Source organism: Salvia splendens, chromosome 10 (genome assembly GCF_004379255.2).
Source record: "Salvia splendens isolate huo1 chromosome 10, SspV2, whole genome shotgun sequence".
In the NCBI taxonomy this organism is placed as follows: domain Eukaryota; kingdom Viridiplantae; phylum Streptophyta; class Magnoliopsida; order Lamiales; family Lamiaceae; genus Salvia; species Salvia splendens.
Window position 1 is genome coordinate 24,886,705 of NC_056041.1, and position 12,177 is coordinate 24,898,881.

The following is a 12,177-nucleotide window of genomic DNA, read 5'->3' on the forward strand; positions in this document are numbered from 1 at the left end:
GATATAACAAGTATCAACATACAATTCATGTCCCTTACAATCTGTCCATATTCAACATACATTAGCATAGTAGGGGTGGTAACAAGTAGGCAAAAAACCACCATAACCTACAACAAGTAGGCAAAAAACCTAAACAATGGGCACTGCCCAAACCAAAATCAACCAAAACAATGGGGTAACACAATTGTGGTTGTTACAAAAACACATTAGCATAGTTTCAGTTCTTCATAGTTGATGAAGTAGCATGGTTGTCACCCACGGCTGAGGAGGGCTGATCCACAAACATATTGGCAACAGCAGTTTGGCTTCGTAGCCTATTGTGACCGGGTTGATGACACAATGTGCATTTTTGTACTGCTTCACCTCGCTGTCGCTTCTTCCCTACAAAGCAGGTTGTTAACAATCAACATTAGTAAGGTTTATGTATTTTTTGGGTTTATAACATGGAAGACAATTATACCTTTTGCGCGTTTTGGGCTGCTCGGAGCAGCTGGCTCAAGTTGGGGACGTTGGGGACATTTTCTTTTGTTGTGACCTACAACTCCACAAAGCCGACATTTGTAATCCATCATCAACCCTTTCCGTGACATCTTCTGGCCTCCATTAATGTCATCTCTAACTTGCACTATACGGGCTGCCTGAGCCTTATCTTTTGTCATTTCTCAAGCCTATTGCAGGCTCTTTTGTCTAGTTCCCTTCGGACGTCCGGGCAGCTTGGTCAGCTCGGGTGGAATAACGTTCGGGTGGGCCGTCTTTGTCCATAGTTACGGTCCTTGGACTGGATAGATGATGGCTCCATACACCATTTCGAAGGTTTCCTTGGAGTAGCACTTTGCGACAAAGTCATCAACATTCTCCGAAGTCATCTCAATCGCTGCCATGGCATGTTGACACGGTAATCCAGTCAACATCCAGCGCCTGCAGCTACAAGTGCGTTCCCGCAGGTCGACAACAAATTGGTCATTCCACTTTGTATTGACTTGATAAATCCACTCCCCGGCCTCTTTCATCATGCATTCTCCAATCTTCTCCTTCGTCTTCTCAAGCTTCTTTCTGATTTTCGGGCCAAAAGCATCTTCCAACCTTGCCCCCCATTTTCCTCCTTGTGGTAAACCTATCCATGAGATACATCCTAATACACTTGAGCATCCCATACAACGGCTTCTCCCGAGCAAATAGTAAGACCTTGTTGTAACATTCAGAAATGTTATTAACAAGGATGTCACATTTTGCTTCAAACCCAAAGAAGGCTCGACTCCAATTCTCCTTCGTTGTGTGATATTCCAACCACTTGTATGCTTGCTCATTCTCTTCCTTCAATTCATTCATCGCCTTCTCGAAGCCATGAATATTAGTTGCTCGAGCTGCCTCCCAAATCAAGTCCTTCAAAATAAATGAAGGAAACGATTTCTTGAAATTGTTGTGCATATGCCAAACACACATCCGGTGTTCGGCATGCGGGCAACACTTTCTCATGCCATTGATTAGCCCCTGGCATTAACAAAAAGATTTGTTAGCCCCTGATATTGAGTAGTTTATGGTTCATTCACAGAAAACAGCATTATGCTTAAATTTAGGAACTTGTAAGCTTACTATGTTAGCATAACGTACCTTTTGTCTATCCGAGATGAAAGTCCACTTGCTAGAGTCCGTAATTTCCAAATCGTGCACCAACAGCCCGAGGAACCAATTCCCTGTGTCAGTATTTTTAATTTGAACCACGGCAAAAGCTATGGGAAAAATCTGATCATTCGGATCCAATCCGATGGCTGTCAAAAGAATTCCCTTAGCTTGCCCCTTCAAATGACACCCGTCTAGGCCTATCAAGCGTCTGCAATGGCGTTTAAAAGAAGTTTTACATGCTTCGTAAGCAATGTAAATGGCCTTAAACCTGTCATTTCCATCCTCAAGCCGCTGCGTTGCTAAGACAACCGTGCTCCCTGGATTAGTCCTCAGAATTTCAGCCTTGTAGTCATGTAGGCGCTTGTACTGCTTCACCAAGTCCACTTCTATCAGCCTACGTGCATATTGCATAGCTCTCTTGGCCTTCCCTGGAAAAATGGTGATATTCATGTCACAGTGCACCTTTTCTATAAATTGGCCAACAGTCATTCCAGGGATGACTCGAATATCTTCCTTGTATTTCTTAGCGAGATACCGTGCATTGGCACATCCATGGTTATATGACGCCCCGCCACACTTATGTTTGTTCTGGAGACGGGAAACCTGCCAAAACCCATGGGTAGGCCTATGAGCCAGTGCCACGAGCCACGGGCATTCGCTATCCTTCTTGCTTCTTAGTACCCCTCGACAGTGAGCTATGCAACGAATGTTGTCATTTTTTTTCAACCTCAACTTCTTCCCCAACAATACTCCTTGGTGACGAATCAAGTCTTTGAAGTCTGACTTGGAATTAAAGCGCAACCCGATTTCCCATCTCGGGTCGTTCAGATCAGTGTCAGCCTTATATCTTCTAGTCAAACGCCTTGTATCGTCATCATGCTCTTGCTCTTCTTCATCTCCGGATGCCGAACTTGGTGAGTCACTAGGAAGTTTATCATTGTCGCTAGTATCATCAGGAATGTGCCTTGACATTGCATTCATGACCCTATTCCACCCTTCCACATGGGCAGCCATAATATTATCTTCATCCTTATCACTAAGGTCGTAGTCACTATCAACAAATGGAGGCCTCTCCACATTGACCTCCTCAGCAACAACATCCACCTTTCTCTTCCTCTTATCATCAACATTAGCCTCTCCATGATCTTGTGTAAGGGCGTAGTCACTGTCAACATTAGCCTCAGCAACACCAACCTTCCTCTTCCCCTTATCAGCCGCATTTAGCCTTTCATCAGTCGACTTTCCATCATCTCCATGATCTTGTGTTACTTGACTGACCAAAACCCCTGTTGTTTCCACAACATATAGATCAACTATCCCGGCTTTTACTCCAATGTCAGCCATCTCCATGGAGGATTTATTGTCAAATAAGCGGACCAAGCCTTCTTTTAAATTCATCCAAGACTTCAAGTAAAAGTACTCCAACACACTTACATCTAGACCAAGCTTCGTCTCAACAAACTCATCTACTTCCAGTTTCGACCATTTGTCCGGGTCACATCCGTGCATGTTCTCAGTCATCTCATCCACGTATTGTTTTCCACGGCTTTCACGGCTTTCATCCATATATCCAGAATAGTGTACTTTTGTTATGAAGGTACCATCTGCAATAAAAAGAAAATGAGAACCATATCAGTCCTAAACATATACTGTAAACAATCAAATATTATGTTAACAAGTGTGGTCCCCAATACCAAGATTGTTCCCCAACTCCAGACCGTAAGCCTTTAAAATTCGAAGCAGCAAAACACATCCCCAACTTTGGTTCCCACCAACACAAATCAAAGAATATACACACATACCCACATGCTCAGCACACTCAACACACCTGACCCACATGCTCAGCACACAGCGTGAAAATCCTAATCGAGACAAAACCTTAATCGCGTAATAAGTGAAAATCGAGACAAATCAATTCATAATAAGACAAAATCGAGCCAACTCAATTCCTATTAAGACAAAATCGAGACAAATAGAGGACAAATTGACACAAACATTTGGGACCACTTTCGAAACGAGATTAAACATGCAGTAAAGCTTACTTTCCCGATTTTCACTCGGCGCTGGTTGACTGTGCAACGCCTTCCTCCTCCTCTCAAACGTGTATTTGTTATCACGCGGATCGTCGAAGCAACGGTGATAGGAGTCATACACGTACCAACTCATTGCAAACTGCTTTGGAATCGCCGGCTCGAAACTGGTTGAATCGCCTAATCTATTCGAATTTTGTGAAGAGTTTAGGGATTTAGGAGTGTTGAAGAAGGGTTTTGTTCGAAGAAGTGTTGATGAAGGATTCTGTTCAAATTCGAAGTGTTGCTGAAGTGTTGCTTCGCCTTTTCCTCTAAAATTTTTATTTTTTTTTAATTTTCATGTTTAAATTTTACATTTTTAAGTTTTTGATTAATTAGGTTAATTAGGTATTAGGCATTAATAAAACATAGTTATAACTATTAATCTGGTCAAAATAGATTTAAAGTACGTTGACCACTACATTCCGTCAATTTTAACCAATTCCGTCAAATTAGGACTAAAAGTGGCCAGATTTCAAATGTGAGGGACCGACTAATCCAAAAGATAATGTTTTGGACCAAAATCAAAAAAACGCCAAATGTTAGGGACCATTTTGGGCCTTTAGTCTATAATTTCCCCTATCTAAAATCGGAAAAATCAAAAGGATCGCGAAGAAGAATTTACGTTAAGACTTGTTAATTTTCCGAAGCGATTACCACTACTAGCACTGATCCGTCTCCCATCGACACGTATGGTAAAATCTCCGTGTTAAAATTCTTAATATTTTGTCTCACATCGACTTCTTAACGATGCTAGCTCACCTATAAAAGTATGAATAACCCTTCCCCTTATAAGGCCTTTTAAGGGGTGAGTGGCTCATATCTAATAGAGTTTATCTCTTTATATCTTCTCTTGCCTCCCATGGAAGTCTCATGTGTCATTACGGCCCACACGTGAGGGGGCGTGTTAAAATTCTTAATATCTTGTCTCACATCAACTTGGTAACGATCCTAGCTCACCTATAAAAGTATGGATAACTCTCCCCCTTAAAGTCATTCCGGCTCACACGTGAGGGGGAGTGTTAAAATTCTTAATATCTTATCCCACATCTCACCTATTAAAGTATGGATAACTCTCCCCCTTATAAGGCCTTTTAAGGGGTGAGTGACTCATTTCTAATACGGTAATGCAGATCGACCGTCAAATTCATATCGTACTCCGCCCTAGCATTGGGATCCGACAGCGTGGCATAGGCGTTATGGATCTCGATGAAGTGTCCGCCGTCCGCCGACATTGCGATTGAGGATTCCGTCAATCGCGCCCTCGCGTCGGGATGGTGGAGCTTGGCAAGCGTGTGGTATGCCGTCTTGATCTCCACCGGCGACGCATTCCTCTTCACGCGGAGGACCTCGTAGAGGCTCCGGCGGTCCACGGCCACCTCGGCTCGCACGGACATATTACGGCTTCGGAATTGAACCGACGGTTTGAAGGCGAGGGTAGGGTTTCGTAGCATTGAAAAATCGGATTTTTTTTGTTGAGCGGAAAAAGGAATGAAATTAATTGCGATGTGTGGCGAGAAATGATAAATAGCTCAACGGTTTTTATATGCAAGGGAGATGGGGGCCCACACTGAAAATGCTATGTGTGCGAAGATTTTACCGTGTGCTGACATGGCACATTGGATTGCGGTTTCGGTAGCTGCTTCGCAACTTGTTTTATGGAGCAATTGGCGCCTTACTTTTCCTGGATAACCTACATTCACATTACATTTTTTTTTAAAGTCACTTAATATAAAAAGTATAATTTCAAGTGAAGGTCTGTCTTATATTATTAATCCAATACTTAATTGCTAACTATAATTAAATAATAACCCTTAGATATTTAAATCAAGGGCCTAGATCATTAGTCTCGGAATGTCAATACGATTAACAAAAAACGTCAATAAGGGTATTAAGGTCATTCTTAAAGCAACATGTTGACATAAGCAAATGTGTTGACATTCTCAAAGCATTGTGTTGATATTTTCAAAACACTATATTGTCATTTCCATCCAAAACCCTAAGTTGGTAGTTTTTTTTATCTTTTTCGATTTAATTAATAAAAATGAAAATTACACGTGGCAAATTTTAGACCACTAGATTTCTAAAATCTTATGGTCTTAAATTAATTGTAGTTAGCAACGGGAGAGTGAGTTAGCAATTGATCACTCCCCTTCACATTAATATATATACTCCATTTGCTAAAATAGAAATTCTTTTATTTTTAGTCCATTTTAAAAAAAAATAGAAACTCTTCATTTTATGAAATGGACTCCACAATTCAATAATGTATATTATTTTTATTCTTATTCTCTCTCTTACTTTATTCAGTTATTCTTGTCATCTCTTACTTTACCAATTTTACATTAAAAATGCGTGTTATTTTTAAAACTCCTAATTTTAGGAGACGAGGAGTAAAATTTATCTTCTTTCTTCCACCAAGATTTATTCCATACTTTTTTCTTAATCTCTTTCGAATCCCTGAGACAAAATATGGAAGCAGATTCATCAGATTAAATCACATCTCCGCTCTTTTAGTTCATCTTCACCACCAAGATTCATTAATAAATAACATCTTCGTCCTACAATAGGAGTCACATTTTATCAATTTTTTTCTTTTCCACCATAAGAGTCATATTTCACTTTTATCATAAATGGTAAGTATGTCTCATATTCTACTAACTCACTTCACTCATATTTTATTATAAACTAATATAAAAAATTGGGCCATATTTACTAACTTTTTCAACCAACTATTCTTTATATTTTTAAAAAATCATATCCACACCAAATATGACTCTTATTGTGGAACAGAGAGTATTAATTTGGCATATAAGTGTTTTCAATTGATAGCGTATGCGTGTTTTCAATTGATGGAGTAGTTGTGTTTTTTGTTAAGTGCATAGGAAAAAATGATAATCATAGGTGATCCTTTTTTAAAAATCAAATTCACGGGCGTTCTTGTCTTTGAACAATTTCCTGGATGTTACATTAGATACAATCTCACATAAATTAGATCGTGTAAAATATGAGAATAGATATTAAAATTCACTATTTTTGTATAATTTATTTTGAAGTTGCGGTACTAATCAAAGTTTGTCCAAAAATCATGCCTTTTCTAGATATTTGCCCTATAAATTAATATAGTTACATAAAATATATAAATAAAAAAACCCTCCACTTATTACTTACTTTTTTATCTTTCTCTTACTTTATTCACATTTTTTCTTTCTCTTACTTTACTCACTTTATCTATTTATCTCTCACATTATACCTATTTCACATTAAAATTTGTGGTGTCCACTAATGAACTATTTTTTATGGACGGAGATATTACATAATTTTGATTAATTTTTAACTCATCAATCATTATTAGAGCATCTCCAATGGCGGCGAGCGGACAGGCTAGCCGATTCCCTGCACTGGCTGGTCCGCTCGCCGAACCATTGGAACCGGCGAGCGCCATTTTCGGGAGCTGGCCGATCCGCTCGCTGGTCGGCTGGCCGACATTGCAGGCTCCCGATCGACGAGCGATCGGCCAGCTCAAATTTATTTTTTTCGAAACACTATATATATGCGATTTGCACATCATTTTCATTCGCACCGCTTGTTTTAACGAATTTTCGCTCTCACTTAATTTCTGTACAAGAGCAATAAAGCAAAATGGAGAACAACAACGAGTCTACTCCAGTGACGAGCAGGTCTCAAACTCCCACGGTACCCATGGGAGGTGGATGGGGTCCGATGGCCGGGTACTACAACATGTACCCTTGGCAGCAGATGATGCTCGGGATGGCAGCCGGGGGTAGTATGCCGGGATGGCAGGGGATGCAGGGCGGGCAGAGGGTACCGGGGATGCAACCCGGGATGCGGATGATGCCGGGGTGGGCAGCCGGGCTGCAGATGATGCCGGGGTGGCAGCCGGGATGCAGCCCGGGGTACAGGGGACGCCGGGAGGGGGGACAGTGTCTATCGCCCCAGTCTTGATTTTTTGACTGCTTTTTCGCACACATCGACTCCATCGTAGACGCAGTTCACTGGGTGTGACACTTTCTCCTTAGAGGAGTTGGGGATAGATCTCGAGGATGTGGACACTCCCGTTCAAACGGGGGGAGTAGGGTGGGGTCGGGGCGCACCAAAGAAGAAGAAGGGCAAGGGGAAGGGCAAAATGGTGGTCGGCGAGTCGTCGCAGCCGGCTGATGACGACAGCCCGGCACGGAGGAAGTGGACGGATGCGGAGAATGTCACGCTGTTCAAGGCTTGGGTGAGTGTTTGCGATGATCCCCTCCATTTGAACAATCAGAGGATCGTCAACTTGTGGGCTAAAATATCAGCAGCCTACAAGGCATTTTGCCCGGAGGGGAGGCCACACAGCGGGGAGGAGTCCCGGAAGGGGTGGGACCGAATCAGGGCTGCGGTCTCCCGATTTTCGGGCTTGTACACCAACGCCCTCCACATGCAGACTAGCGGCCAAACTGACAAGGGCTATTGGAGGATAGCGGAGAAAGCCTTCCTCGTGCCTGGGCTTTATAAGGAGTTCACCTACTGGAACTGCTATGAGGTGCTGATGGACTCCGAGAAGTTTCAGACAGGTGTCGATGCAGCGACTGAACTATGCCGATGATTACAGTGGCAGCAGCGGCGGTTCCCACGACCTCCCCGAGGATGTTCAGGAGTTCCCGTCCCCTCCATCGTTTACTCGCCGCACTCGCCCGGTTGGTCAAAGGCGAGCGCAACGGGTAGCGAGGGGGGTCGCCCAGGGGTCCCAGGAGGTCCAGTCGGCATCCCCCCTGTTGGAAAGTCACCAACCGAGCTCCCCTTCTTCGCGCGTCAACAAACGCGGGCTTAGATGCACAAGATCTTAGCTGAATGGAGGGCGACAACTGACCCCGTGGAGAAGAGGTTTCTTCACTCAATGCTCGAGAGTATGCGGGTCGATTTGGATGCCGCCTCGGCAAAGGTGGGGGGCTCAGATGCCGTAGATTTGGGGGGACCGGATAGCGGCGACGACGGCGACGGCCACGAGGAGTGAGGCGGAGGCGGGGGCTCGTGTGTGGAAGAAGGGGTTTTTTTTTAATTAATGTAATTTTTTTAATTAATGTACTTTTTTTTATTTTACTATTATTATTGAATTTTCCCGTATTTGTGTCGTAAATTTAATTCCGTATTTTGTGTGATTGTTAATTATTTGTTTTTTATAATTTTATTTATTGTGGCTAGCCTATTGCTTGTCCAGTTGCTTGTCCTGATGATGTAGCATGAGGAGTTTGTGGCTAGCCTATGGCTGGCTTATTACCATTGGAGATGCTCTTAGAACAATTTATTTGAATTTCTTCATTTTGTCAGTCAAACTTTTTGAATGAATTCAATATTATAACCTTAAATTTAATTTCATGAAATTGGAATCATATAATCCAAATTTTATTAGACAAAACACACCCTTAGACGAAGCTTGGTATGATGGAATATAATGTGGAAAATTAATTGTATTCCTACTTTCATTTCATTCCATCCCATTTTCCTTTCGTCTTAATTTAAATTTTAACATAATTATACAACATATAATAATATATTGTATCATATTTTAATTTAATACCATCTTAATTTTATATAGAAACTAAAATTTTAAAAGTTTTAATAATAAAATAAAAATCCACACACAACCTTGTCAAATATAAGGTGTCTTAACATGTTGGTGTAGGCTCTATTATTCACACACACGCTCCTCTGTCCTAATAAATATGAAACATTTGGTTTCTGCGCACAAGATTTGATGCAGTGTTATTTTGCGATTTATTGAAGAGAGAATAACATAAGAAAAAGGAAAAAATAAAGATGTTATTTTTATTTTAGGAAACATTTCATTTTTGTTAGGACAATTCAAAAAGAAAAAAGTTTTATTTTTAATGGGACAGAGAGACTACAATTTTTCTAATGATAGTTGCCAACCCACAACCTTGCTTTCTAAGGCAAAGGCATATTGACGTGTTGGTGTAGTCTACACACTATTTGAAGCATAGATTCTAATTGTCACAATTTCTCTTTTTTCAATTTCAAGAAAGATGAAAACAATGGATGTATGTAGTGTGAGAATAAGTGTATGTTGCATATGTGGTTAGTGTGCGTTATTATTCCATTCTATTTCTATATTATTTATATTTATCAAACATACGAATGAAATCAATAACAAATTCCCTTTATATCTCTTGCACATACTAAACAAAATAATAAAATGAAACTCCATTCCATTCCATGGAGCATGAAATTAGTTCTTTTTGAACAAAACATAGTGACCAAATTTTCAGCTATAATAATGGAATTGTGGTGTTTAGAGAGTTTCTGAAAGTGGAAATTCAAATATTTAAAGGGATAACTGCCTTAAAAGTCACCAACTTTGCCTGAATTCCAGTTTTTCCCACGACCTTTAAACTTGGCGTATAAAGTCACCAACTTTGCATTTAGTCGTCGATTACCCATGATGGTTTTTCTGGCGAAAGAGCGAACTGACGTGTCGTTTTTAATTGACATGGCGTCTCGTGGTGGCTGACATGGTCAAGCATTATTGACTGTGTAATAAAATAAAAAATAAATTTACAAAACAAATTTAACAAATAAAATTTTAAAAACAAAAAAACCCCACCCCACCCCCAATTCGTCCCCAAATTTTGTTAACCTAATCGACCAGCGAGTGACGACGATGGCCAAAACACCATCCAATCAACCAGCGACGGTGAGGCGACGACGACCAAGAAGACGACGAGTCCATAGGCTTACCTGCAACGACGACGGACGGGCGACGAGTGGTGCGTAAGGCTTCCTCAACATGGAGATGTGGTCGGGTTTCTTCCCAGACAAGCCGAATCCGAACAAACCTTTTCTGCTTCGAATTTACCATGGGGGAATTTCATTCCTGATGGGAGGATTTGCAATAAATACATAGGTGGGGAAATGTGGGAAGGTAGTGGGTTTGAACCAGATAGATTTGGTTACTTCGACCTAGTGGATGAACTGAACAAACTAGGGTTTGATAGCTGGGATAGACTATGCTTCAAGAGAAAATGGGGAATGGAGTTTATTAACATCAAGGGTAATGCAGAGGTGACGTTAATGCTGAAGTTTCTTACCACAGTCAAGCATCAAATATGTGATGTGTATATTGTGGGTGGGAAGAAGGGTGGCCTAGAGCACATTAATGAAGATCAATCCGTGGGTGGGGGGGACACTATGGGTGATGAAGTTGTAAGGCGTCGAGTGGTTGAGTTTGAGTCAGTGAAAATGAGTAATGTTGAGTGTGTGAATAAGAGTATGTCTACCACAAGGCGTAGAAAGGAAACAACTTCAAAGGCTGGCAAGTTCAAGTCAGTTTCTACCAAAGATGTTGTGGAGAAGAGTGTTGAAAGTAGTGTTAAGAAGAGTTTGTTCCAGTCTTCCCAGAAGTCAGTGGTTGAAAGTGTGGGTGAGAGGGTAGGGGGTAGGAATTCTGCAGCTAAGGGGGTTGGAAAGAGTGTGGGTGGTAGGGATTATATAGCTAAAGATGTGGGTAAGAGTGTTGTTGAGGATGAGGCATACAGGAATTATGATGCTGATGTTTTGGGGGATGATGTGAGAGGTAAGGATAATGATGCTGAGGATTTGGGTGATGATGTGGGAGCTCAAATGAATCTGTGGGAATGAGAGATAGAACTGATGAGAGTGTGGGGGATAAGGCTTATCACAGTATGGGAGTGGGTTTGGGATATGAAAGTGAGGAGGATGGGAGTTATATACCATCTTCTGAAGATGAAGAAACTGATGATGACATGGATGTTGAGGAGTTAGTGTTCGAGGATGAGGAATACGCACAGGGAAGGAAGAAAGCAAAAGACAGCAAGAAGAAAGAGTTTGTTGTCACTGATGACATCTTCTATGGCCTAGTCAGTGGAGGGAAGAAAAGTGACTATGTGTCTGAGGATGAGAATTCTGAAAAAAGTGATATCTACTCTAGCTCAACTGACTCCCAGGATGAAGGGAGAAGAAGGATGGAAAGGCATGCTAAAGTGATGTATGATCCACGGTGTGATCATAAGAATTTTAAACTGTGTATTGGAATGAGATTTATTGATGGTTTTCAAGCAAGGGATGCTCTGACAGACCATGCTGTTAAGAATGGTTGGGAGATACACTTTAAAAGGGCAAGTAGGAAGGCATTTGAGGCAGCTTGCAAGAGTCCTTGCAAATGGTTCTGTTCTGGGAGTATAGTGAAGATGAATGGTACTGTTGTGATAAATATTTGCCAGAAACAAGATTGTGACCTCTAATTGGATTGCCAGAAAATATTTGCATGTGTTTAGAATTAGATCAGAGTTCAGTTGCAAGGAATTGGGTAAGGATTTGATGCAGCGGTTTGCATTTGATGCAACCAAGTGGAGGTTATATGTCACGACCGCCCCTTAGGGTTAATAAATACGGGCGATCGTGATTAAAAGAATTAAATAGAAGACGAAAAGAATTAGGGTTTCAACACAAG